This window comes from Balearica regulorum, chromosome 4 (assembly GCF_011004875.1).
Source record: "Balearica regulorum gibbericeps isolate bBalReg1 chromosome 4, bBalReg1.pri, whole genome shotgun sequence".
Taxonomy (NCBI): Eukaryota; Metazoa; Chordata; class Aves; order Gruiformes; family Gruidae; genus Balearica; species Balearica regulorum.
The window spans coordinates 59,865,785-59,892,455 of NC_046187.1; the positions used below are offsets into that span (position 1 = coordinate 59,865,785).

General features: G+C 36.7%; 1 protein-coding gene across 10 annotated transcripts in view; it reads right to left on the reverse strand.

Moving 5' to 3' along the window:
* Nucleotides 1-26,671, reverse strand: part of PCDH7 (protocadherin 7) — a 286,621-nt gene that overhangs the window by 53,261 nt on the left and 206,689 nt on the right. The gene's annotated exons all lie outside the window — the stretch shown is intronic.

The window sequence follows — 26,671 nt, forward strand, 5'->3', positions numbered from 1 at the left end:
TGTCTAAATACTTAAGGCTATTTCACTTTAATGAAAGAGTTCAAATATTATGTTAATGACGGATTTTGTTAGTGTGATAGATCAATAACTCACCCTGCCAGACAAATATATGCTGAAGCATATCTGGTACCAGAGAAGCATCCTGGACCTTAGATAGAGCTGTAGTTCATTTGCTCGGTACTTAAAAGAAAAGTTTTGACAATATCATGGTTAGTTTACCAGGAAACTGCAAAACAAATATAAATAAATCAGCCTTTGTCTTTCATAGGGCCATAGTATCTTTGTTACTTCGTAAACTATATTGTAATCCTATAGAATTTCAGATTTTACAGATGAGTCCTTAAGCATGACACATTCCAAACTCTGCACTTTTCCAGTAGTTCTTTATAAATTGAAAATATACATTAAAAAAAAAAAAAAGACAATCTGTAAATTCATTCCTACTTAAAAACAAACAAACATACAAAAACCCCACAAACCACCTAAAACCAAAACACGGAAATGCCAGGCTGGGGATAGGTTTGGAGAGTGCAGAACAGGGGAACAGGAAAATCAACACTCTACACAATATTGCTCATAAGCTAAGTGAGCACCAAAACTCCAGCCTTGAGCTGGCAGCTACTTCTTTCTTACACAATCTGACTTGCACCGAGGTTGCTTGAGTTACGCTTACTCAGAGGCGCATCACAGTTGACCTGCAATCTAGCAAATTTACACGCTGCCATCAGCAGCGTGTAATAACAGCATCAGTAGCGGCAAGAACAACTTTCCCTTTTAAAGGAATGTACGACACAGTAAATTGGCTCTATTTATAACACTCCGGTCTTCAGACATGAGATGTTACTTTTGTTGGACACACCCATCTCCTTTGTACATAAATGTTGGGTTTTTTATACTGTCTGGTAGCCAACATTTATATACCAGGAGAAAACCAAAATACTGCTATATTAGCACTGAATAGCATGTCACAGGCAAAGGGAAGTTGTTACCTGAATAACCATCACTATCACTAACTATTTGTTTAGCAAGTTTGTTTCTCATATTATCTGATTTTTGTATTTTGACAATATTACTTTATCTGACAAGCCAAAACTATGATAATTGATGAACTTTTTCAATTAGGCAACACAAAAATAAAACACAAACGCCAGTGTTTGGGGCACTTTTAGAAATGAGTAAATGGTAAGTAAATTTTATGGAAAATCTTAACCATAAAACCAACCTATCTGAAAACTGCATCTTTAATATTTTGCCACTCCCACCAAAGAATCTAATTCTTTGTAATAGAGTAATTATGCTTAAGAAACTTCATGGGAACTATAAATCTCTGTTTCTCGATGCATTTCAGCAGACAAATTATAAATAAGAGGACAAAACATGGATGTCTATGCACAAAGGCGTAACTTCATGAAAGGAAGGAATTTTAAATAGCAAACATCTCATTAATGAGCATAGCATCTACAGCTTTGCATGTCTGTAAATCATTTAGAGTTGCATAAAGCTTAGTTTCTTACCCCCTACTGTGTCTGTTTTGCAATGTTCCACTAAGATGCAGATCCAGCAGCTCAAGGATTGCCCCATGGAGTAAAAACAATGCTTCGTTTACTCCCTATGGCATGACCTGAGTCCCTCTGCCAAGCTTTCTTCCTTCCTTTCTCCGTAAACAATATCTGCATATCTCAAAAGTAACACAAAATGTAAAAAGGTGCCAGCAACTTTCAACATTCAGACTTTTCTCATCTCCTCAAATGCAAAGACAGGATATAAAGTAAAAACAAACAGGAGAGATTACTTTTTCAGCTTTAAGCAGCCTATTAAGGAGCTGAAGTACATTATAGGGCACCAAGAGCAAAAAAAACCCAACACAAAACCAAACAAAAAACCCACAAAACCCCCCAAACTATACTGCTAAAGATACACACACACACTATACCACAAAAATGGAGCACCAGCGGGATTATGGAGGGCAGGAACAAAAGGAGAAAGCACACAATGGTATGTCTTGGTGCAGATGATGTCTCTTCATCTTTTCCCCAACTCGTCATCTGTTTCTCCCTACCTACAGAGCAAGTCCTTTAGCAATACAGTAATAAATTCATATGTGCAACCATCTGCCTAGCAGATGGGGCAGGTGCCGAGTATCGTCAATCACCAGCTTCCACTTGTGCTTGTCATTACCAGGAGTTAATAGACTCCGGGGCAGGAGGTGAGCTATGTACACAGCAGGAACAACGGCATGTTGTACCATGTTTGTTCACCCAGGGTCTCCAGAGAGAAAGGGGGCAGTGAAGGAAGGAGGCAAAGGAAATAGTAAGTTTTTTCATCTAACATGTCATTACATAGCAGTGTTACCTCAACTTGCTAACAGATGTTACCTCTCCTGCGCAGCACATCCCTTCCATTGGAGAGCCATACCTTTCTACACTGAACTCACACCCGCTATTCCCAAATTGTTAACACGTGAATTTATGAGCCAACATATTTTTTTGCTGTTTTTTTTTTTTTTTTTCCAAATGTGACCAAGAAAAAAATACAAAGGGAAGTTGTCAGGAAAAGGGGGGGTAAAACCCCCACCTGATGGTATTGGGCAGCTGCAGACATAGACACTAGTTTGTGGTAAACATGCAAAAGGACCATGTAAGGGAAGAAAATTTTCTTTCCTTTCTTAGAGCTGAATTCCAATACTCATTTCTTATCCAGACTAGGTAACACAGAGTTTCAAGAACAGTCTCATTTTTTCCTCTGTAGGTTTACACTTCCATTATACATTTGATGTGACTGTCAATAAAAAGTTGACACTTACTGTAAAGAATCCCCACAGAAATCTGGGAAACTTCATAGCCTGTGCAATGTTTCTGACTGAGGTGTCAACGAAATCTGCTTGAGACTTACTGTCCCCACAGTACACTGCCAGAGGATGTGAACTCTGTTATTTAGCTCTCTTTCTATAACTAGAAACCGTGGCGCTCATAATCTGAGGCAATTATTTTCTCTGTACATTTAACTGATTGATTACAAAGAGAACTTTCCATTTTGAAAGATGCTGAAATAAGCACAGAAAATAGACTCAAAGCAGAAGTCTTAACTATGGAGTTATTTCTTCTTGATGTTCACAGGTTTTTTTCCTATTGAAAAATGAAACCAATTTCAACTGCTGAGGTTTTTTTATTAGCATAACTTTAAAATGTTATTTTAGGCTTTTTTGCTAGTATAATTTTCATCACATTAGTTTAATTTTATAACGGACAGGCAACCATCTAACAAAAAAGGATTCCTTTACCCAAAGTCAAGGTATCTTACTGTCATTTAAATTTACTTTACAGCAAATAGCATCACCTGAGCTTACTCCCCAAGTATGTGCTCTCTAACCTCTACATTTCATACCAGTTCCTTATTTTGAATTCTTCTTCCCTATTTAGCAATCCTGTGTGTTACCGAAAACACACCTCCTCCAATGGAGATCAGGAATTATGTGCCCGAACACAGGGTAGGTTTTCTCCCATTAAAGTCAAAGACTCTATGTTCTTCCAGATTTTCACCACAGTCATATCACTCAGGTGCTCTGCTCCAGAGCACGTCTTTCCTGGACAGCATGATGACTGACCAAAAAACAGTCAGTTGAAACTTGTATAAATGAAAAAAAATGTAGATGAGGAGAACACAGCTATGTTAGTGTTTAAACAGAAGTGAAAATAATAAAACAGTAATCATTTTCTAGCCTTTCTCACATCCTGATCGTTTGGTAGGAAGCTATAGTTAATAGATTCAGCATGTGAGCAGTCTTTTTTTACTGCTAGATATCTACATATACATACAACTTTTGTAGATATCTATAAACATACACACACGTGCACAGAGACATCTTGTTCCCTCAAGATGTTTTGCTGCTGATTTTTCTATTAAATATATTGATTTCAAAAAGCCTACAACCTCCAAGGAAAACATATATACAATCACCAATTGGCAATTGATGTAAAGAGAGGAGTCAGAAAAAAAATGTTTCTATATCAGGCATCCAAAAGTTTATTATAAATAACAATAAATACAGAAAGATTTTAAACTGTGCAAAATACTTAATAGGATTTTAGGAATTTTCCTACAAGCCGGTCTTGTCAATATATTTTCAAGCTTTTTCTGTTCTGTTAGCTCATAAACATCTGCAGCTAATGCAGATTCTTGCATCTATTTGTCATAATAGCACATTTATCTCCCTTCGGAGTCACACAAATGTACTCTCTAAACCTCATAAGTATGCAGGCCCTGACTTAACCTCATTTTGTTGACTCCTATGACCCAGAGCTCAAAAGCTTGAAATCTATACCAAAAAGATGAACACCAGCTGCTGACATTCTGAATCTCTCAGTCCATGAAGGATTATATATTTTTCTTTATGTTGCATACTCAAAGTGACACAAAGACATTTAAAATTAAAGACAGAAATTAGGTGCCATGAATTCAGTCAGAGGGAAAAAATGAATAAATAAATTGTTTCACTTTGCTGGGCCCTGTGGCATTTTTATAAAGTAGATCCAGAAAATAAGGAGAAGATAGTGAAGAAGGGATCATGAATGGAGATGGAAATTATTTCTATTGATTTTCACTGGCAGTGGAGCTCACAACACACAGATTATATTTATAGAAAGCAGACCTTGATTCATCAAGAAGCTCTACACACAGCCCAGGTGAAGTTTGTTCCTCATCTTTTAATTACTAGCATTTTCCTGGTGTCTACTGTTATAGCAAAAGAAAATGGAGAAGCAATTTAAAAAAAAAAATTGCATCAAACATATACATTAAAGGAAATGGGGAAAAAACTTAAGACTAGGGATATAAACTCACATATAGTGCTAATAGTATACAGAACCAGTGCTATCCCTATATAATATACAGTACTAAAACTAGTGTATTATTGTGCTTTCAGGTAGAATTAGAATCCCACTGTGTCAAGTGTTACACAAAGCATACAGTAAAAAGCCTTCATGTGCAGTCTTTTTGAGTAAGTAAACTATGTAATAGTTATTCTTATAACCACTGCTTTTTTTTAAAAGTCTTCACAGGACAGGACAGCAGAATCTTTCATTGTTTATTTTATGTAACATTTTTATTCTCTAGCCTGCAAGAACACTTTGAGCTGGGATCATGCTGATAGATTGCAATAACTGCTGTGCCTTCAGGTTTATCAGAGTATAGTGCAATGACTGTTTGATCCTTTCCTATTTAAACCTGAGACATTACAAAACTGCAGCCATAATAGATAATTATTATTCTCTCTGTGTTCTTGAGTTTGCAGATAGCTTCACTCTGCAAGACCAAGACTCAGTCACAAGGCCTGATTGTATCCTCATTTACATTTATGTACATTGAGAATAATTCCACAAAGGCCAGTGGAAACCTGCTGAGGTAAAATTGGTGTGAAGTGGCTTGTGAAGTGAGACATGAATTCATGGGTTTTGTGTAATGAATTGCCTCACCCACAAGAAAGTGTGTGGAATTGGAAGAATTCATAATGCACAATAATAATGCACTATGTATAATTCATTTTATTATAAAGCAGTTACTTTTTTCAGGGCTGTTCCTTGTCTTCTGAGTCCATTACTTTTTCTATTTCTATTCCCCTTCTACTTTACTATTAAATAGTTGCAATTTTACTCTCTTCCTTAACAACAGGATACAAAACAATAGGATTATAAACGGGGGGGTGTGTGTGATTACATTTATCTGTTCTTGTTCAGAATTTAAATTTCAGTTTTAAACACAAGTCACAGAAAAAGATAGAAACCTGAACTGAAATATATAGGGTCTTATCTTTAAGAAGAGAGCTGTATGCTTCCCAACCAGAAGCAACTGGAATAAAAGATGACTTCAGGTAAAGTTTTACCTGAAATCAAAGTAATTTTTAGTTCTAACACAGTTTCCCCTAATAATAAGTCAACATTATCAGAAAAAAAATGAATATTCTTAGTTCCTACGTGAAAGCAATGTTGTCTCCCAGTTCTCTGTATGGATATCCCTTGAACAACAATGACCACCATGGTGAATCAAGAGAGGATGAAGTCAAGTATTGCAACCTGTGTCTCATAAAAAAAAAAAGATTAAAAATTCTGAAAATATTTCTAGATTAAACTGTGTATTAAACATTTTTCTCATCTAGGACAAAGGCAGGGACACCAACAAAAAGTTAGAAAAAGAATGGATTGTTAGAACACCTGCTCCCCTCTAAGTAGATGAGATTCTCTTTGGCAATCATATCCCCAAATATCACTTCCATGCAATAATGGTCAGCATTGCCTTGTCTAACTATTGGTGTTCTACTTCCCAAAAGGGATGACATATTGCACTCCCATGCCCAACGCTTGGGAAAAAAGAAAAACAAACAAACAAACAAACAAAACCCTCACAGCACCTAAGATGAATTGAAAGATTTAAAGTAATAAGTGCCCAGAAGTGAAATTCAAGACCACTAATATGCCAAATGCATATATTTAAAAGAAAAGAAAGCAGAAGCAGACGTGTTTGAAAGCCCATTCCTCTAGGTGAGTGATCCCTTTGCTTTCACAGCGACATAGTATAAGGCAAAAGTGACTATCGCTGGGGGCTGACCCATGTGTTAGATCCAGGTTGATGATGTTGTGCTGTACTATACTGTAAGGGTGATTAATTGTTTCCAAAGATATTCAGTGTCAGGTTACAACCAAAATTTTTACCGAGATTATTGTCAAAAACATATTAGCTTCATTTAACATATCTAGATTTTTAGCATTTTGGATTTAGGAATCTTCTGTCTTTCTCCTCTTTCCAGATGATGTCTTTACATGAAATTATACAAAGTATCACAACACACATATATAAATATGAACTCAAAACTGATAATAATCAGATATTTTCACTACTTAGTAAGACACACGGATAGTATGAAGAAATACCCTGATATTCTATCACTTAGTAGTGATCAAGAACTTCAAGCAAAAATTACAGAATCAGAGATTGGCTGATGTTGGAAGGAACCTCTGGAGACAATCTTGTCCTATCCCTCTGCTCAAGCAAGGCCACCCAGAGCTGGTTGCCCAGGAACATGTCCACATGGTTATTGAATATCTCCAAGGAAGGATACTCCACAATCTCTCTGAGCAGAATGCCTCATTTCTTTCATTCTGAATGCATTTTTACAATTTTAACTCAATCTGCCTTGCATAGTCTATCATTCCTTGGATTCTGCTTTTATAAAAAGCTCATTTTCATTTGAGGAGGGAAAAAACCCACCACATTTTGACTAGCTTAAATATGATAATGGAGAAAAAAAAAGAGTTTGTAAATCATGATTGCTTTACCCTTAAAGAAAAGACAAATTGAAGAGCCACAAAACACAAAGAAACCTAAGAGTAAGAACTTTGTTACACACATTCTACCAAAATAATGCTAAACATTAAATCAGCCTGCAGCAAGCTAGATAATAATTTCCAAATCTCCTAACCATAACCATCTTTCAAAGGGCACAGTCCAAAATAGAATTCCAGGCGGAATATGGTTGATAAGAAAAGTCTATTATTGGTGCATAAACACAATTTAACTTTACTATGTGGAGCAGGTCAAATACTGCAAATCGACATTTAAAATCCTTAACTGATAGTTATCCAGCCAAACTTATTTAAAAAGAGATAACAGACCAGAACAGTTAAATAAGATTATGTATGAAAGTTTATTGTGTAGTTAAGCAAGTCAGATCTAACCAGAATTTAAGTCTGGCATGTGGCCTGCAGAAAATGATCTTTTGAAAGTACACTGGTGAAACATATGCTATGAGACAGTACTCATACAGTAGAGTTTGACTTAGGGAAACATTCAACAGGTACTTCCAGCTTTTGTGTACATAGATTTAGCTTAGGGGTGGGATGGGAGAATGTTTTTAAACATTCTGAAAACAAACACAGGAATTCAACAAACTTTGGTAATAAAAATTTTAAAAATATTTTTGTACATTTTACAAAGCATGGCTATACTTTTGAGATAGCATGAAGAATAAGAGCCTAAATCAGAAAGTAGCAAAACTTTTAATGGATGTTAATGAAACAGTAACAGATGCTGATGTTAGAATTGTTTGAGGAATTCCAACTAGTTCAAGATTTTTAAGGCAGGAAATGGACTGGATGAGATAAGACAGAAGCTGACAAGAAATACTAGATCAACCATGTCAAATTCGGGAAACGGAGTGGTTCATATAGAACAGAAATGAAAATGTGTGCCTAAGTTATTTCTGAACATATTCTGGAATAACATAACTCCTTAATTTCAAAACCAACTTATGTTATCTTGTAACAGAGACTACCTCATTCCAGTTCAAAAGTTAAGGTATCCTCAAAATACTTAGATTAGCAGCAGTATAGATAGGTAATGGGCAACTCTATTAGAAGAAAAAAAATCAGAGAAGTTAAATAACACATATTAGCATGGATAGGTGTAAAAAATATGTTGATGTAACTATGTAAACTCATGCATTAAAAAATATGCTACACAACATGATCTTGCCCCCATGACAGTGCCATAATTTTTCATACCTTTTGATCTTTGTCAGACTATTACTGTATGTCATCATCAAAGGTTCCCTGGCTGTTCGACAAGAACTATATTTTTACTAGTTTTTAACAAATTCTTTTGACTGTTTCTTTTTCCAACCCATCCATTCCACGAATCTTTTTCCATTCCATCAGACAAATATTTAGTAGTATACCTCTAATAATAACTGGTGTGCTTTTTCTTTATTTGTTTGTTCTGTTTTTCAAACTGGTAACATGACAAGATTATAATTTTCAGCCAGAGTTCTGAACCCAGTCTGGTGGTTCTACTTTTATTGAACATTTTTGTTGGAGCTGTACATTACATACTTAATACATAAAGCTGGCATATAGCTTGAGAATCTTGCTATTCCCTGAGTCTTCTCTTATGGAGGCAGAAAGCCTGCTTAGCTCTTTTCAATGTGTTTCAAGATACACAGTGAATATGATGCAGCTGAGTTTCCTATGACAGAAACATCTTAAGACATTGATTTGTCTTTGTTACAGCATAGAAATAAACATTTCACCTTCACATCTCAGATTCAAACTATAGATCAGAAAGCAGTATTCTGAGTTAAGTAAGGACTCCCAAAACCTTCACAAGAATGAGAAAGTGTATAACATACGCTCCTGCACTTCACAAGCAATTGAATTGATAAAACAAAGAAATGAGCAAAAACCATAAACTGCTGGGGGGGGGGGGGTAGAAAATCAGAGCAAACCGAACAAGATAGTATATTCTGATTCATAAAATCGTACAAGATTTAAATCGCACTATAAAGAAAACATCAGTAGTCTATGTCTTGAACAAAGATTGGTATAAACAGGTAGTGGAGGTAAGATGTACGCTAGTGATTTATAACTACTTTTCTAGAGACTTTCCTACGATATGGCGAGTCATTTATTGAAAGTGCACTCATCCACCTCCTGTGGGTTTTTTTTTTTACTCCAGTACTTCCTCCTGATTTGCATATGCTGATATTGCTTACAGTACAGGCAGTATACACACATTCATGCCCATGGTATTATAAGATGCCTAGTCAGACCACTTTGGAATTATTAAAACTCTATAATCTTCTCTGTAGTCTATCAATTGCTAAAACATGCTTTGATTATAAAGAATTTTTAAGATTATAGTGAAACACTGATTTAGGTGGTATTACTAATAGCATTATAATTAAAATATCAACATCTGAAAGGAAAAACACTAACAACAGTATTTATATTTTATATAACTTATATTTCTAAAGTAAATGTATTTATTTTAATTAATTTTTAGTATATCTGCTATTATACTACCACCTAATGGTAAAAGATAATTAATATAGCACACAACTACCTAAAGATTCCTGACAATCCCTGCAATTCAAACACTTGCAACTAGCAACATCCTTTTCTTTTCCAGGTCTCTTATTTCTCCTGCTGTAAGACATGCTTTGTACTCCTTTGTTCATACTTCTATCTTTTCCTGCACTTTTTACTACTTCAATTATATTTCCCAATCATGGATGATTAGACAAGCATATATCATTACAGATAAGGTATATTAGTCCTGTGTTCAACACTACAGAAATTACCTGTCGACATACAGTTATGCTACCAGTTGGTTTGAGCTATAAAATTCTATTTCTACTTAAAATAGAACATTAACCCTCCTCCCACTTTAAGACATATTCACTTAATTTTGTAGAAAAGGACCTAGAGGGTTGGGTCCTGATGGACAAGTTGAGCAGGAGCAGCAGTACATCCTTGTGGCAAATCACATACCTGGCTCTACCACTAAAAGCGTGAAAAGCAGGTTGAGAGAAGTGATCATTCTCCGATACTCAGCATCTTATAGGAGGGTGTATGCGTCTAGTTTCAGGCTCCTTAGTACAAGACAGACATTCACTTGCTGTTTTGTCTAACGTGCACCAAAATGATTAGGGGACTGAAGCATGTGATACAAGAGGAGAGACTTGAAAACTTTGGTTTGTCTAGTCTTAAAAAAAGAAGATCAAGGGTAGATCTTGTTGCAACCTTCAACTACCCAGCAGGATAATAGGGAAAAGATGGAGACAGACTCCTCTTGAAGATGCACAGAAAACAGACAAGAAGCAAAGGACACAAGTTGCAGCAAGGGAAATTTCAATTAGATGTAGGAAAAAACAAGTCACAGTGAGGGTGGTCAAATACAGGAAGATGTTGCTGGGCAGGTTGTGAAATCTCCGTCATTGGATATGCTTGAAACTGGACAACGCCATGGACAAATTTCTCTAAGTTGGCCATGCTTTGAGGAGGGCTTTTAGTTACCACATAGAATGGGTTGTCTTCCATTTTAATAGGCTGTTTTAAACCATCCATCAAGGATTTTACATGGAAAAAACCCTATCATTATCACCTTTCTGAACTTCTCCCTACATTCTCTCAACTTATCCCTGACATTACAATGGAAATATACACAAAATCTTTGCCCAGCTTTTCTGCCTCTATGGCTCAGCACCATTTGCTTCAGAATGAAGATTCCTATTTGCTTTTTTCCCCATGTGCAGCACATCGTACGATGACAACTTAGTAGAAAAAAAAAATCACTGCAGAAATAGAGCAAATTTTATTTTGTCTAAACAAACAACAATAAAGAAACCAAAAACATACACAAGGATGAAACAATTTGTTTACTGGAACATGTATTCTTTGATAACACAAACTGCAGATGGGTTTAACCTCAGCTAAACAGAACACAGATTAATTAATTCTGCTGCATATTAGATTTCAATAAAAAAATATTTGATTGTGTTCATGATTGTACACACATTTTTGAAGACTGCAATAACCAAAAAAAAATGAAAAAATGGCACATAACCAATACTTTAATTTAAAAAAATTATTTACAGTTATTAATCTGTATTAAAATTAAACCTTCAAATTAACAGCTTCCTTGATTTATGTGTTAAAGCTCAAATATGTGATTAATTTGTCAACTCAAGCAATTACTACTGGAATTACAAAACTTGAATCTCTGTTTATCCATTTTAGTATGGGGTAAATACACCATTGATAGCAAACACTTTCAAAAGCTAAACACTAAACTGAATACACTTGCCCCCCTTTCTTCAACTCTGTTTCAGTATTTGAAGCAAGCAACTGACCTTTGAAGTTCTAAATAAAGTTCAAAACAAATATTCCAGATCATACAAATAATAGACATGCATTAACGTATAAAATACCTTTCATTAAAATCTGCCTAACAATATAATTGAGATATAAATTCAGTTTTAAAAATGTATTGTTTAAAAAAAAAAGATGAATTATAAAATATTGGAAAATGCTAATCAGATGATACTGCATACCAATATTGCATGGTAAAACTTCAAAAGAGCTGACTTTATTTAAATAATAATTAATCTCAAAATTTCAGCTTGAATTTTTCTTGTGTAATGTGCAATTCTAAACATGGCAGTAACTTAAATCTGTGCTCTTAGATGTTTGTTTCATAACCTCTGATTTTAATCTGAAATGTACATCATGCACTTGGTTGTCCTTCCTGCGTACCAATGCCTTCAAAATTCTAAGGGAGCACTCTGTCCTATTGTGTTGATGTCTGTAGAAGATGCTTTGTTAAGACAACCTTCTGATTTAATGTTTCTGCTGCATCTCTTGGCTGAAAAACTCAGTGTGCACTTGGCTATGAGCATTTCCTTTGGTGCAGTGCAATAATGCCCTTGTTTGATGAATTAAGCATTCTGACATTTTTAAAGCACAGTTGTGATGTTTTATCCTATGAGTACAGTATGTAGAACCAACATCAACTGTTACTAGTAAAAGCTTGAGGCTTATGACCACTTTTGTTGAATTTACCTTTCATTCCACATAAAGTAAATGAGTTGGAATTAACAGGTCTGTCCTTGCAAAAGTGAACAGGAAGTCTGACAAAGTAATTCCCTGATAATCACAGCAAATTAGTCTTGAAATCCACTGACATGGAAAGATTCTTACTGGCATCAAGCCTGAGGAGTAGGCATAAATCCCTTATTGTAAAATACTAATATTAATTGGGAAATCTTAACTAAGGAGAAGTTTACCTCTTTTTTTTTTTACTTTTTCCCCCTGTCCTGTCCTTCTTCCTGTTTTTATCCTGGTTTAGAAATATAGTTTGCCAAAAATCATGTGTACATGTACACAGCATATATGCACAATAGTCAAATTTTGAATACATACTGGAAAGTCTACCCACATCTTGCTTTGGAGCTGTGCGTGGAAAAGAACAAATTCACACCTACCAATTGTGAATTTGGAAACATTTTCTTTTCAAAGATATAGCTTCTCACAATTACATGCAACTCAAAATGTTGCTCTCCAGACATGATAACTTACTCTGAGAGAAGCCTAAAATGCTGAGGCGGGGGGGGGGGGGGGGGGGGGGGGGAAGCCAAACACACCAACCCCTTTTGGTAGAAGCAAACATTCCAGAGTTTTACACATGGATCTTGAAGCTGTCAATCTCACACCAGGGACTGATGCTTATGAGTTGACTTAACTGTTGAAGAAGCAACAATCAGACAATTATAAGACAGGCACACCAAGTTCCTCTTGTAACCGTGTGCATGTGCCAGCATGTTTTGTGATTGTGCTAATATCCCTGGCTTGAGTCTCTGTGTATTTGTCTGTATATCTGCGAGATCTTAGCAGAGCAGTGAAAAAAAAAAATCACTGAGTTATATATAAAAAACAATGAGTTACATATTATTATAGAAGCATGAAGTTCCTTTCTACATCCTGTAAATGCAGGATTTTGAGAACTCAACATTGGAACCATTAACCACAATGAAACAAACTTCATTATGACATGGGGTTGTTTTTTTATTTGGTTGGCTGGTTTGGTTTGTGATAATGGGAGTTTTGTTTGTTTAGGGGGAGGGTAGTGGTTTTTCTTTTTCAAAGAAAAAAATTGGTAATGATATTCTTACAGCTACTGGCAGGAGTTATTTGGAAGCCAAAGCTAGTATTTTAAATTCTTATACAAATATGGGAAGCAAATTGCTCACAACCTCAGAAGTTTCTTAACCATCATAGATTTTTTTTTCTCCCATCAAAATTGTATGGATTTAGGTCTATACATACTAAGAAGCACCACCTGTCTTGTAGCAGGAAAGTATTTAATCTCATAAAACAAAGAAAGCCTTGTAGTCTCCAAAGTCAGTATATAGCATTGGTGTGGATTAACACAGAAGCACAGAATCTCTTAGGGATAAGCTAACACCCAAAGCATGTCCAAATTGATGGACACATGTATAAAAGTTGACACATCTTCTACGTAAGTGGCCTCATAACTATATAGAAAAGCAGAAGAGGTCTCAACATATTGATGATGATCTGCATGAAGGGAACACAAACAGGACCAAAAGACTGAGGTTTGAAAATAGGAGGCATTATACAAATAAGAAACATTTTGTGCCCTACGAAACTTACAGTTAAGACAGAACAGTCAACAGAAAGTGGACAAACACAGAATGGAAGCTAATGCCTTCCAGGATTAAACACTAAGACAGTGGTTAAGGCATGCACTAAACTGACACCATGAAAATACCCACACCCCTCTGGGTTGTGCCCCAGTGCTCTCATGATCCAAAGTTAACTGCTTACTCTAGCTCTCAGTTTGAATCTCAGGGAGTCAGAGGGACCTGTAAAACAGGCTTGAGCTCCATTCATATCCACTGTCAGTGAAGATCTCTGCCAGTCAATACGCAAATTTTTAAAGATGCAAAGTTTAAAGAACAGTCTTAGTCCAGGCAGCGCATATATTCACAGAATCACAGAATTGCTGAAGTAGCAAGACACCTCTGTAGGTCATCTAGTCCAACCCACCTGCTCAGAGCACGGTCACCTACTGCAGGTTGTTCAGGACCATGTCCAATCAGGTTTTGAATATCTCCAAGGATGGAGACTCCACAATCTTCACTTAAATTGTTACAGTGTTTGACCAGTCTCACAAGAAAACAAGAAAGAAAAGAAAAAAGAAAAAAAAAGAAAAACAATTTCTTAATTTTAAGTAGGATTTCCTGTGCTTCCATACCCACTACCTCTTTTTCTTTCACGGGATACCACTGAAAAGAGTCTGGGTCCATCATCTTTACCTCCTCTAATCAGGTATTCATACAGTTTGATAAGGTACCTGTGAGCCACCTTTTCTCCAAGCTAAACAATTCCAGCTCTGTCAGCTTCTCCTCATGACAGATGCTCCAACCTGCTCATCATCTCTGCTGTACTTTGCTGCACTCACTCCATTACGCCCACGTCTCCCTTGTACTGGGGAGCACAGACCTGAATACAGTACTCCAGATTTGTCTCACTAGGATCACCTCCCTCAGCTCACTGGCAACGTTCTGACTAGTACAGCCAAGGAGGCTTTTGACCGCCTTTGCCACAAGGGCACATTGCTGGTTCATGCTCAACTTCTCATCTGCCAGGACCCCCAAGTTCTTCTTTGCAAAGCTGCCTTTGGGCTGGTCAGCACCCAGCCTGGCCTGGTGCATGGGGCTGACCTTGTCCAGCTGCAGGACTTGGCATTGCACGTCATTGGACTTCATGGGATTCCTGTCGGCCCATTTCTCCAGCCTGTTGATATACCTCTGAATGACAACACAGCTACCTGGCACATCAGGTGTATCTCATGTATGCTGATGACCACAGCTGAAGTTTTGGAACAAAACGATCAATTCTTTGAAGAAGGTACCTCAGTGAATTCCAGTACATGAAAATTGGCTGGACATTCTTACTCCTTAAGTTGTCAGTTAAAGATGGCAAACTTCAACACTAACTTAGGGCTTCCCCTCCTCCAAAACAACAAAAAAACAACTCGTGCCCAGTCAATATGGAACATAATCATGTCTTGAAAAAATCATGATTCTTTTATGATATCTTTGATAACGATAATCATTGATGATGCTGTCACACTGACTTAAGAATTTTATTATGCTGTCAATAAATTGTTAACATTAGAATTAAAGTTTTCCTGTCTATAGCTACTCTAATTTCCAGAAGAATAGCAACAGATTTGTAGAAGAAATTCACATCTCCATAACTAAGATACATTCTGCAATAAAACCCAAAACATCTTGCCAAACTACATATATGGTTTCCAAAACAAGTTTCATATATCACAATCATAAAAATGTAGAAAATCAGGAACTTCAGAAGACAACCAGGCAATTGCCCAAGACCAAGTTCAGCTTACTTAAGCTACGATTATGTGATTTAAAGCAGCCACTGATATCCTGATCTTCCTTCTCCAAATAAGTACTCCAATCACCAACTTATCATATGGACAACAAAGCCTGACAAAGAGAGGACCCTGGAACTCCTCAGAAGGAATTCACATGCTCTAACAATCTGACTACTGCAAAAAAAAGAGAAGAATGCATCTTCTTCTCTATTCATGTATTGAAAGATGAGGCTAAGGTGCTTAACACAAGGTGGTAAATCCCCTAGTAGATGGACACTTCCCTGACACTTTAGTTACTTCTTACGAACTAACTCAGGGCAGTTTCACTCAGAATGCTGCCTTCTGCGAGTCTCTCTCTTCAGCAGCATGGAGAGAGGCACGAAGAGCTCAGGCACACAATCAAAGGTAAGCTCCACAGACATCAGGCTCTCAAACAAGCTTTTGGATTGTATGATACACTTTTGTAGATCTATTCCCAGACGCCCACTTATATTGAAACCCAAATATCTCTGAAAATTATAGCTCAATATAGCCAAATCAAGACAGGGTCATGCATAAGCTGTCTTCAGAGTCAAACTGGTAAGAGCAAATGATAAAAACACTGAACACTCGGAATTTTTCATCAGCTGGATCTCACCATTGAAACCACTTTGAAAATTAGAGGCCAGCATGTCAATAGAGTGCTCTGGTGCCTGGAGCACCTCCTCCTCCTCCTTCTTCACTGACCTGAGTGTCTGCAGAGTTGTTTTTCTCACATATTGTCACTCCTCCCTCTGTTTGCTGCTGTGGCGCAGCACTTTTTTTCCCCCTTCTTAATTCTGTTGTCCCAGAGGCACTACCACCATCTCTGATGGGCTCAACCTTGGCCAGCGGCAGGTCCGTCTCGGAGCCAGCTGGCATTGGCTCTGTCAGACACAGGGGAAGCTTCTGGCAGCTTCTCACAGAAGCCACCCCTGTAGCCCCCCCACTACCAAAACCTTGCCACGCAAAACCAACACAGAGATTTAGGAGAACGGTGGTGACAGTAGTAAGAAAGATAGAAAGTTTCATCAACAGTATAAGGACACGCATGAAATACAGTAGTTAAATAGGAGGGAAAAGGAAAAACACAGATGGCTTTTTGCTTCATTACAGACACGAGAACAAAACAGAGGATAGTGTGCAAAAAAAGGTGGATAATGTGGACAGTTTTAGAATCAAGAGGTGAGAATTGCCAGTCTTTGGTGAATGGGAACATCTAATGTAGTCTGTAGAACAGCAAACTGTGCTATTATAGGTAGTGGTTTATTTATACCCTCTTCTGTAATGCATCTTCTACCCAATAATTATGTTCCATAAAGCATAGTGGGAATTAGCTTTACGGGGAATTTTTGATTCGTATTACTATTCTACATGAGATGACAGAGTTCTTATGCTTTAAAGAAGGACTTTAATGTCAAGGTTAGTAACTGGTACTCTGCACCTGGAGGTAATTCATGGAGTCTGTAGATGAAAAAATGAACAAAATACTCAGCCCCATTTCATTATCCCATTCCAACACAACTGCAGTCAACATGCAGACCCTCAAGATACATAAGTAGCACATATTTGAAATGAAAATCTGTCTTCTAAAAGCTGTACAGTTATATTTGTACCATGTCTATTATCCCTTGTCACAATCACTGCCAAAAAGAAAAAAAAAAAAGAAAAAAAAAAGGCAACACCAAACCTCATGCTTTCTGTTGCTGCCACTTTCAAAGGAGAGAAGGAGAAAAAGTGTCTGTATCACTAAACTCGCCACACAAAAGCATATTGGTTATCCTCCCATGAAATGTACCTATTGTTTGCTCTTACTATTCACTGAACAATCTTTACTAAACAAGGACTTGTTCTTTGCCAGACAATTTTATTAAAACTAGCAATGGTGTTATCATGCTTACAGCAGAGTAAAAGAGATACAATCCTTCCTTGTCATGCCAAAAGCAGACAAATAATCAATCATGTTGCAATTAACAAGGAGAAATGCCATTGTCTTTATCAAGCTTTCTAGTCTTGCATTTCATAAATTAGATGGAAACCATACAGGAGAAACATGTTAATAGAATGACAACTCTACAAGCCAAGGCTTGGACATTTACTCCCGTAACGCAAAGTACAGATATTTATGAAGCTGACAGGCCCAGCATTACCCTATGTGGAAGGTTTTCTGATGAGCAGAAAAACTGGTGGCTCTGCAAAAGTAACACAAGAGCACCTTTTAAATTAGCTTTCTTATTCCTGTTGTTACATTTTATATGCTGATGAGCCACACACTCTACCACAGATCACCAAACCTTGTTCCACAAACAACAGTGCAGTTGCTCTGCATATTAAATGTTATATACTTATTAATTCATTTAGCAGAAACATTTTAATAAAATGGGGGGGGGGTGTAAATTTGTAAAAGTATTTTCTTGGTGGTTTTGTGTCTTAAGCACGTTCTTTAATGTTATAGCTTTGTTCAGTTACCAATTTGCAAACTATGTGCAAGTTGAGATTGCACATAAAGTTATTAAGTCTCAAATTATACAACTCTTGGTACACAAGCATATCTACCATGCAACATTTGCAAAAAAAAATCTCTCAGTAGGCTTTTTGGGTTTTATTTGCAGCACTTACGCACATAAGCAAACTAGTACATTAGCAAAACCTAAATTATGCTTTCAGGCTGTTACTTGCATTTTAAAACACAGTTGGTGCTAGGTTAATAGTGACTTTAGTCAGCATAATTCTCTCACTATCATTCAGTGGATTCCCTACAAGAGGAGATTGTTGGGTAGCCTACAGCACACGAAAGAATGTGGTTTGATATCTACCTGTCAAGCTAGAAGTTGCAACCACAATAATTAGTAGTGACCGGATTTTGACATGCTCAGCATAATCGTGCTCCTTAAAATTGCTGAAATAGAAACATGGAGGGAGGGGAAGAAATTTTGAGAAGTAACCTGGTATCGTCTGCTTACACTGTGGCAAAGTTATTCACAGTATTGTAATCTGGTCACTACAATTTCTACCAGGATTGAAAGGTCTACTTTGTGATAGCCATGTTGATCATTCTCAAAGAATGCCCCCCCCCAAGCAAACAAAACAGAAACACAGTTTTGTGTATAGCATATGTCGTGACTGCTGCTGAAGGAAATGAATTGGCAGATTCATTCGTCAAAAATTTTCATGCACTTTTGTCATGACTGAGCAGGACAGAGGAACCCTGCGCAAGAAATAGGGCATTTGCTCCCACAGCCTATATATTTTGGGAAAATCTATTGCATATGAATCCTCTTAGAGGCACTGTTGTTCAATATTTTTTGTGACACTTCTTTCCTGCCTAATAAATTTATTTCAGTATCTTTGAACACATTGGCCTACAGGTACCTCAGAATATCTTCTAAATAACAGTGGCAATATGTAGGAGCTCTCTGGAAAGAAATGTTAAACCCAGGTTTTCAGAGGGTTTTTTTTTTTTTTTTTTGCTTTAGTTCTTTTTGCTGTGTAGGAAGGAACGATACCTTGCACCATTAAATATACGGAGCAACCCAGTCTCAAAGTTTTATCCAAAGAGATGTCTGTATTGCATTGCACAAGGGAGAACAATCTTCACAGAGCAAATATATACTACTCTCTAAAGAAACAACGTTTGCTGACAGCATCCCAAACTGGGTATCTCAAAAGCAGAACCTCCCAAAACATTAGCCACTCTTAAAAAACTTGTCTGTGATCTTTTGTTGGTAGGCACATATCTTGTAGTTAAAACTGTGACATTTCAGGCTGCTTTTCTGGAAACAGTTCAACAAAGATCTAAATCTGTTTCCACCCTGAAAATTTATTTTCTGTGACTATGTGTAGTTTTGAATTCAAAACTGTATTTCTGTTAATTGGTCTCTGGAACAGAACAACTTCTGGAAAAAATTAGTGCTTGCTCAGCACTTCCTATTTTCACAGTTAGCATGTAAGTTCCATTCTAAAGGAATATGGAAAGGCGAATGCAGACACACAGTTTCTTCATTGCAAAACATTACAAAGAATCACAGAATGGTAGGGGTTGGAAAGGATCTCTGGAGATCATCTAGTCCAACCCCCCTGCTAAAGCAGGATCACCTAGAGCAGGTTGCACAGGATCACCACTCCCTTTATTTATATTACATCTGCTAAAGGTACAGTTCTTCAAATCACACTTTGTGGCACACCCAAAATGTTAGCATGGTAAGACGAAGTAGTATCTAGTTGAGAAGGAAAGGGGAAAGCATTCAGAAAGAGTTGCTGATTTTTTTTACATAGAGAGTACCCAACTTCTGTTTAGGCTCTAAGGAATCAAGTGTTGAAGATTTCTTAACTTTTATAAATTGCAGCATAGGATTCCAATTTAAAAGGAATCTAAGAGGAGGAAGAGAAATAGATAACCCTTGGTATTTCCATGTCCACCATTTTCCTATATGCATTAACATAGATACCATAACATATACAATCATATATATCACAACGATTGCTTATATCCTTGCATGTAATTTCTGAAATGCATTGGGATTTTCTGTTTACACTGGTATTTTCAGAAGTATTACCTTCACTCACCTGAAAACCCTTTTGTGCATGTAGATATCAGTACAGGAAAGTACATCATGGCAACAAGAGACATTACCTACCTTGCACATAAAAGTCTATATAGCTAATACCTAAAAACCCACATAGCTATAGCGCAATACTTAAACTACTGAAAAATATAATATTCTTTCAGCTGTGTTTTGGTGAGACGGAATTCTAATACTGACAGAGCCCAACCCCTGCAAAGGTTCCAAACCTGTAGCTCTTAACAGAAGTGTTTGCTTCTTGCAGCTCAGGTATTCAGGCTCCTAAAGGAGTCTGAGATTAAAGTCTCAGTAACACCCTTTGAATTTCTTCTCAGCTAATTCACTAGCTGACTAACTGTTGTTGCATGCTGAGTGTTGTAGAATTCATTCTTATCCAGCTATGTTATGCATTGCATAGGGGGCTGAGATACTTAATATGGGACTGTGAATTCAGTGACAAATTCTCTAGAAGTTTACACATCACAGTAATTTTCTAGATCCAGTCCAAATTACTCAAAATCTTCCTAAGTACATAATATCTCCCCTTTCCTCTTTGCCTTTATTATTCCTAAAGTATAATGTTTGCTTTCAGGACACAGACTGAAGTTGCACTAATTTAAATCTACATTGTGTTTCTCTCTGATAACTGCACTTTTACAGACAGTAAGATAGATGAATTTAAGCCACATGGTGATCCCAGGAGTGGTAGCTACAAAGGATACTTCAATATATGCAAAACATGTTTAACACAAAAATTATGGACTTTGCATAAACAAAAAAAATTGTATCAAACTACTGTAGTTCCAATATTATTAATACTTGGCATTGAATTATAAAACTAATTCATATGGTTATGCAGAGACATTTTAAATTTGACATGCAAAATAACTAAAATAAATAAATAAGATGGCCTGCCAAATCAGCAGTACCTCATTGCTTGGGTACTAAAGAATTGGAATACTCTGGGCAGCAGGGAAAAAAGATTAGTAAGAAGGAAAGAAAAGCAAAAGATTTTGCATGGATCTCTCTTCCCTTTTGTGATTTCAGCTCAAAACCAGAGATTTAAAGCAGTTGTAACTGGTCAGATCCTATCAGAAGTGTTCAAGTGTCTGTGTACTCCATCAAAATAGACCTAAAGTATGCTACTCAGTAGAAATGGCTAGGTGTAAGCACACAAATTTGTAGGTTTGCAGGTTTTATTAGCTCAGTTCTCATGCCATGCTAAAGCAGTAAGAATAGCCTAGACTCAGTTTGATCTTGAAAGCATCATGGCAGCATCTGCAGAATGCTTGATCTGACCTAATGCTCTGGTAAACCAGAGCAGCTTGATGTCACTACATCTGCAGCACAGCTGCTCTACAAACCAGTTAATCCACCCACAAATAACAAAGAATTGACTGAGGTATACAGAAATAAGCTGTAGGTTGACCCTTTGTAACTGGACCTGAAGTGTTAGATTTTTTTGATAAACTACATATACGCATCAGTTATATTTATTGAAAGATACAGTAGAAAAGAAGTTAAAGTGTGAAACTACAGCAGGTCTAAGTTTAGTACAGAGATCTTCACAAAGACAAGAGCACTGCTGATTTTCCTCTCTGAGAGAAAAATGCTATTTAACAATGAAGAAAAAGTAGATTTTATCTTTTTAGACAATATTTCGTTAAGAACGTGAATAGGTCCGTCCGCAATCTTTTGCGCTTCTGCATTGTACACAGAGGAAAGAAAAAAGGGTGTTTCCTAGGCTTCTTATTTGTGCGCTATTCTAATATGATTCACACAAGCAATTTGTTCTAAGAGACATACTATTTGTAGCTTGACTACCACATTACAGTTGTGTGAAGAAAATTGCAACACACAAACCCCCTTAACCTCTATTAGTCTTCAGCTGTATGGAATGCATTTTAACCTGTCAGATCTTGTGTTCCACTGCTCTAAGATCAAGCCATATGTAATATTCATCAGTTTAAATAATGTCGGAGACAAACACCATTCACAGCAACTTCCTCAAACACTGAAACAAGTAGCTGCTGTTGAATATTATAATACCATTTGTTATCTATCTCAGCAACAGAGAGAGTTCATTATTGGACAAATTAGTTTCTAAGTTACTGATGCTGAGCCATAAATAATTGGAATCAGCTAAACTGTTCCCATGCATTTTTCTGCTGTGCTTTTATATACGGTAACTGCTTGGAATGGGTAAAAATTACATATTTCAGGAAACATTTTTCCTCCATATATATGTGTTTCTATCGCATTTACTGCAAGCTATGTAATATCAGGTTGATCTTGTAAATGAAACTGACAGAGACATAACTTTCCTTAGTATTTCAAAAATTTCTAATGACAACTCATGTGTTTTATGAAGCTAGTAGTTCTGAAAACACCACTATTTTGAATGAACAGCATAAAGATGCTGTAGGCAGGTTCAGTACATGCTGCAGTTTGTTATCGGGTAGTTAAATTAAAAATGGTAACACACCAGAATAAGGTGGGAGTTTTCCTTCAGTAAAAAAACCAGCCTTAAGCAAACAAACAACAATGGTACCTTGTCTAGAACCATAAACATATGAATGGTATCTTGCCTTTAGAGATGACACCAGCTCCTCTTACAAGAGTGCACAGCAGTGGCTTCTGCACTGGGGCAACTGCTACGTTTCTTTTGATAAGGTAAGGACTCCTGCCTCACAAATTCATAGACGCTCTGCTGATCCAGAAGCTTTATATACAAGGTCAATGCAAATTCATCTGGAACTACTGCCCCAGCTAACGAACGCTGTTATATCCCAGTGGAGCTGCTGCTCCCATGTGTCTCAGTTTAGCTGGAGTTGGGGTGAGGTTGCAGGAATGGAGCCAATAAGCCATGGTGGGTAGAATAAGCTTGGCAGGCAAAAAGGAAAAGTTACTTTTTTTTTTTTGAAATCGCTGTAAGAAGAAAAACTTGTGTGATTCCATTGTCAAAATCAAATACACTCATGATAAAACCTACGAAAGCTGCTAAAACTGAACCATTCTGAACCATTTTTTTTCATAACTGCTCTCTGCCTACTAAATGCTTTTTAACCTCTATTACACTGTCACTGCAAAATAGCTAAGAAATTGAATTTTCACAATGAACTAAATTAAAACTTAGTAGCTATCTGATGGCATTGATCCTACTTTTCTTACTTCATTGCTATTAAATATTTACCATCTGCTTCTGGAATTTTACACTGTAATGACTGCTACTTTTCAGAACCTCCCACTGTTTTGAACTGTGCATGAGGTTGCAAAGAAAGCAGCAAAGGCTAGTATCTCTCTTGCTACATACACAACTCTTCTCAATAACTTCAGCGGTACAATACTCTCTCCATTCTGGAAATAGAATACAGGCTTTATGTACCATACAGGTTATGTATCTCACCTCATTCTGCCTATAAAGCACAAGAATGCAAGGAGGATAGGAGGCTATCCACAACTGGAAATCAATTTATGGAAAATATAAAATATGTTCTCATCCCTGATAAAGAATGATTTTATTACAAATAGTTGCTAATATCTTCTAGTTATGTTTGAAATACCATATGCTCTAGAATTGTTACATCCCACTTCAGTCACAGCAGTGATGAAGAAAGGTACTTAAATGGGCTATAACCATATTGTAGAAGTCAGGTGAAAATGAAATAGACTTCTTCCATTGATTGTTCTGGTAAAATGTGACCCAAAGCACATTAAATCCAAAAGCAGTTCTTCAACGTTGGATCAGGCCACTGAGGCAGTAAGGCATGAAACATTCCTTTGCATTAAGACTATTAGCATACATAACTCTCAAGGTAGGCTTCTATTTTTATTCTTTTACTGAAATTTACTGAAGGTGCTGCGTACTGAGAATTTTTCTCAGCATATCAAACTTAGTAGCTACTTGAGTACATTCAATCTGTTTTTGCAGCTCCATTGGCATTAAATATTTACCTTCCACTTCTGAAAATTCAACATATTAATGAACACCTTCAAGTTTTCTCTGCTAACTCCCACTGTCTGGCATCATGCCGTTCAAAAGTAGTAGCAAAGGTTAGTGTTTCCCCCATCACACGGAAAATTATACTTGTATCAGAGAAGCTGATGCAGAAATGGTACTTTCATATAATTAAGTCTCAAGTGACTTTAAAACACACACAAAAGTCCCAGAGAAAAATAAAATAACAGAATAACAGATTAAAAAAAAAAAAAAAAAAGACTTCTTCCCAATTGTAAAATGCATACCATGATTCTTACTTTAAAGTAATATCAAATTTGATCATTTCAAAGTAGTCATTACGAAGGAATAACCAGGAATAAAGGATTCCCTTTACTGTTCAGAGTTGATAACCTGTGGTAGAGTCAGTTTCAGAGAAAGAGGCTTCTGCATTCCCCAGGTAGGTGAGAGGCGGGCAGATGTGAAGCATACTGACAGAGCAAGTGCCACCCCTCACCCTATGCACAGCTTTCCTACTCACAAAATGCTACTTCAGACTAGACCTAGATTTTTTTTAATTGTCTTCCTGAACCAGAGTGTTAGAGGTGATTTGCACAGATGGACCCCAAACATTAGAAAGCAGCTCAAGATATGACCTTTAACTAAGCTGGATGAAGCTTTCAAAACCCACTGAAAAAAAACCCAAACAAGTAGAACTGGAATTTCAGAACAAATATCACAGACCAATAACAGAATTCATCAGTATATGAAAATATTGTACGTGGGAAGAGACAAAAGGTAGCCTACAATGGAGAGGGTTCTGCTTTAATTTTTGTTTTCTTGCAATAGGGCAGTAAAATATGTACAAACAAATACACATTCCAGATGGCTAAGGCAAGCATACTCATTCCTAATAGATTCAAGACATTGTTTAATACCAACTTCACTCTTGCGGAAGCAGAATTATCCCTGCAATACTGCCAAGGTCAGTGAAAGCATAAGTTGCCTGCTGTGCAAGTACCATTGCACCATCCAGAACAGCCCAGGAAATGCGCGCTAGGTAAGTGTCCCTGTCCACATTAAGGCACCTCTACTGATAAATTGTGCTTCTGTAGACATTAGAAGGACCTTAACTAGAGCACAAGTACATGGAAATTGAGAAATAACAGGGCATAACTAATTCATAAACAGACAATATATACATCATGGTTTTATTTGTCCAATCTTGCCATCTGTTGCATACTTTGCAAGTAGAAAAATCAAAGAAAAGGAGATGATTTTTCCCCTACAGTCATCAAATTCTTTTGAATACTTCTATCTCCTTTCAGACTGTTATACACAGAAGTTCATTGACTTAGGCCATTTTGCATGTTTCTGACAGCCAAGAAACAATGAAAAATAGGATTATCATCTGAAAGGATGCCAAATGTTTGAAAACTTTTTTTAAAAAAAATAAAATGTCTTTTTTCTTCTAAAGTATTTTATTCAGATTTTTTTTCCAAACCTGTTTCAAACCATACCACCTGCTACATTAAGAAACAAGTATGCTATAAAACTCTTAGTAGCATTTGTTTTATTTGGTGGCAGAAAAAAGAATTCTCTAGTGAGCAGACAAATACAAAAAGATAAGTTTCCAAGTCTCCCATATTCAAGATGACAAAAATAGTATAGTGACATTCTTATAACCTTTCCATTATTCCTTTTTTCTTAAATCCCTGATTAGCAGAATGTGACAGTAAGGAGTCACATTAGGCTAACCTAACACAAAATCTATTTATAACTTCATACAAAATGAATTTTCTGAAGATAAGCGTCTTGCCATGGTTTTCCTGTACTTTGAAATTACTTCAAAATTCTTCACTAAACACATAAATATTTATGTAAAGTGTGTTCTTATGTGCATACACATAAATACATACACACAGACATTAAAAGTAATTATCACAAATGCAGGTGGCTGCATGTAAAAGCCATGGAGGTAGACACATTTCCTTTACCCTTTCCTTCCGGCAGATGCCTGGGAAAACCAAGTCAGATGGAGGGAAAAGCACAGGATAAAATATCATTAACTTTCATATAAAAGTCATGGGCTAGGGTTTTAAGCTGAGCATTCAGGAATGAGATGATGAGGTTGCCATATATCTGTCTGTGACGATACCATCTCATTACTTACTAGTAACTAAAAAGCAAATAGAATTAGAAAGAATTACAAACTGACAAGGAACATTATTGTACCAACGAGTATTTGAATGGCATCCTCAGCATTCACACAGTTGTGCACCTGCCACATTGGGCTAGATGAGTCAGTATAGTAGTATTTCAGTCTCGTAGCCAGGCATCACTAATGGGCAAACCTATCTGTTTACAGAACCAGATTGTATTCACAGTCTCTGTTCTGGGTGTC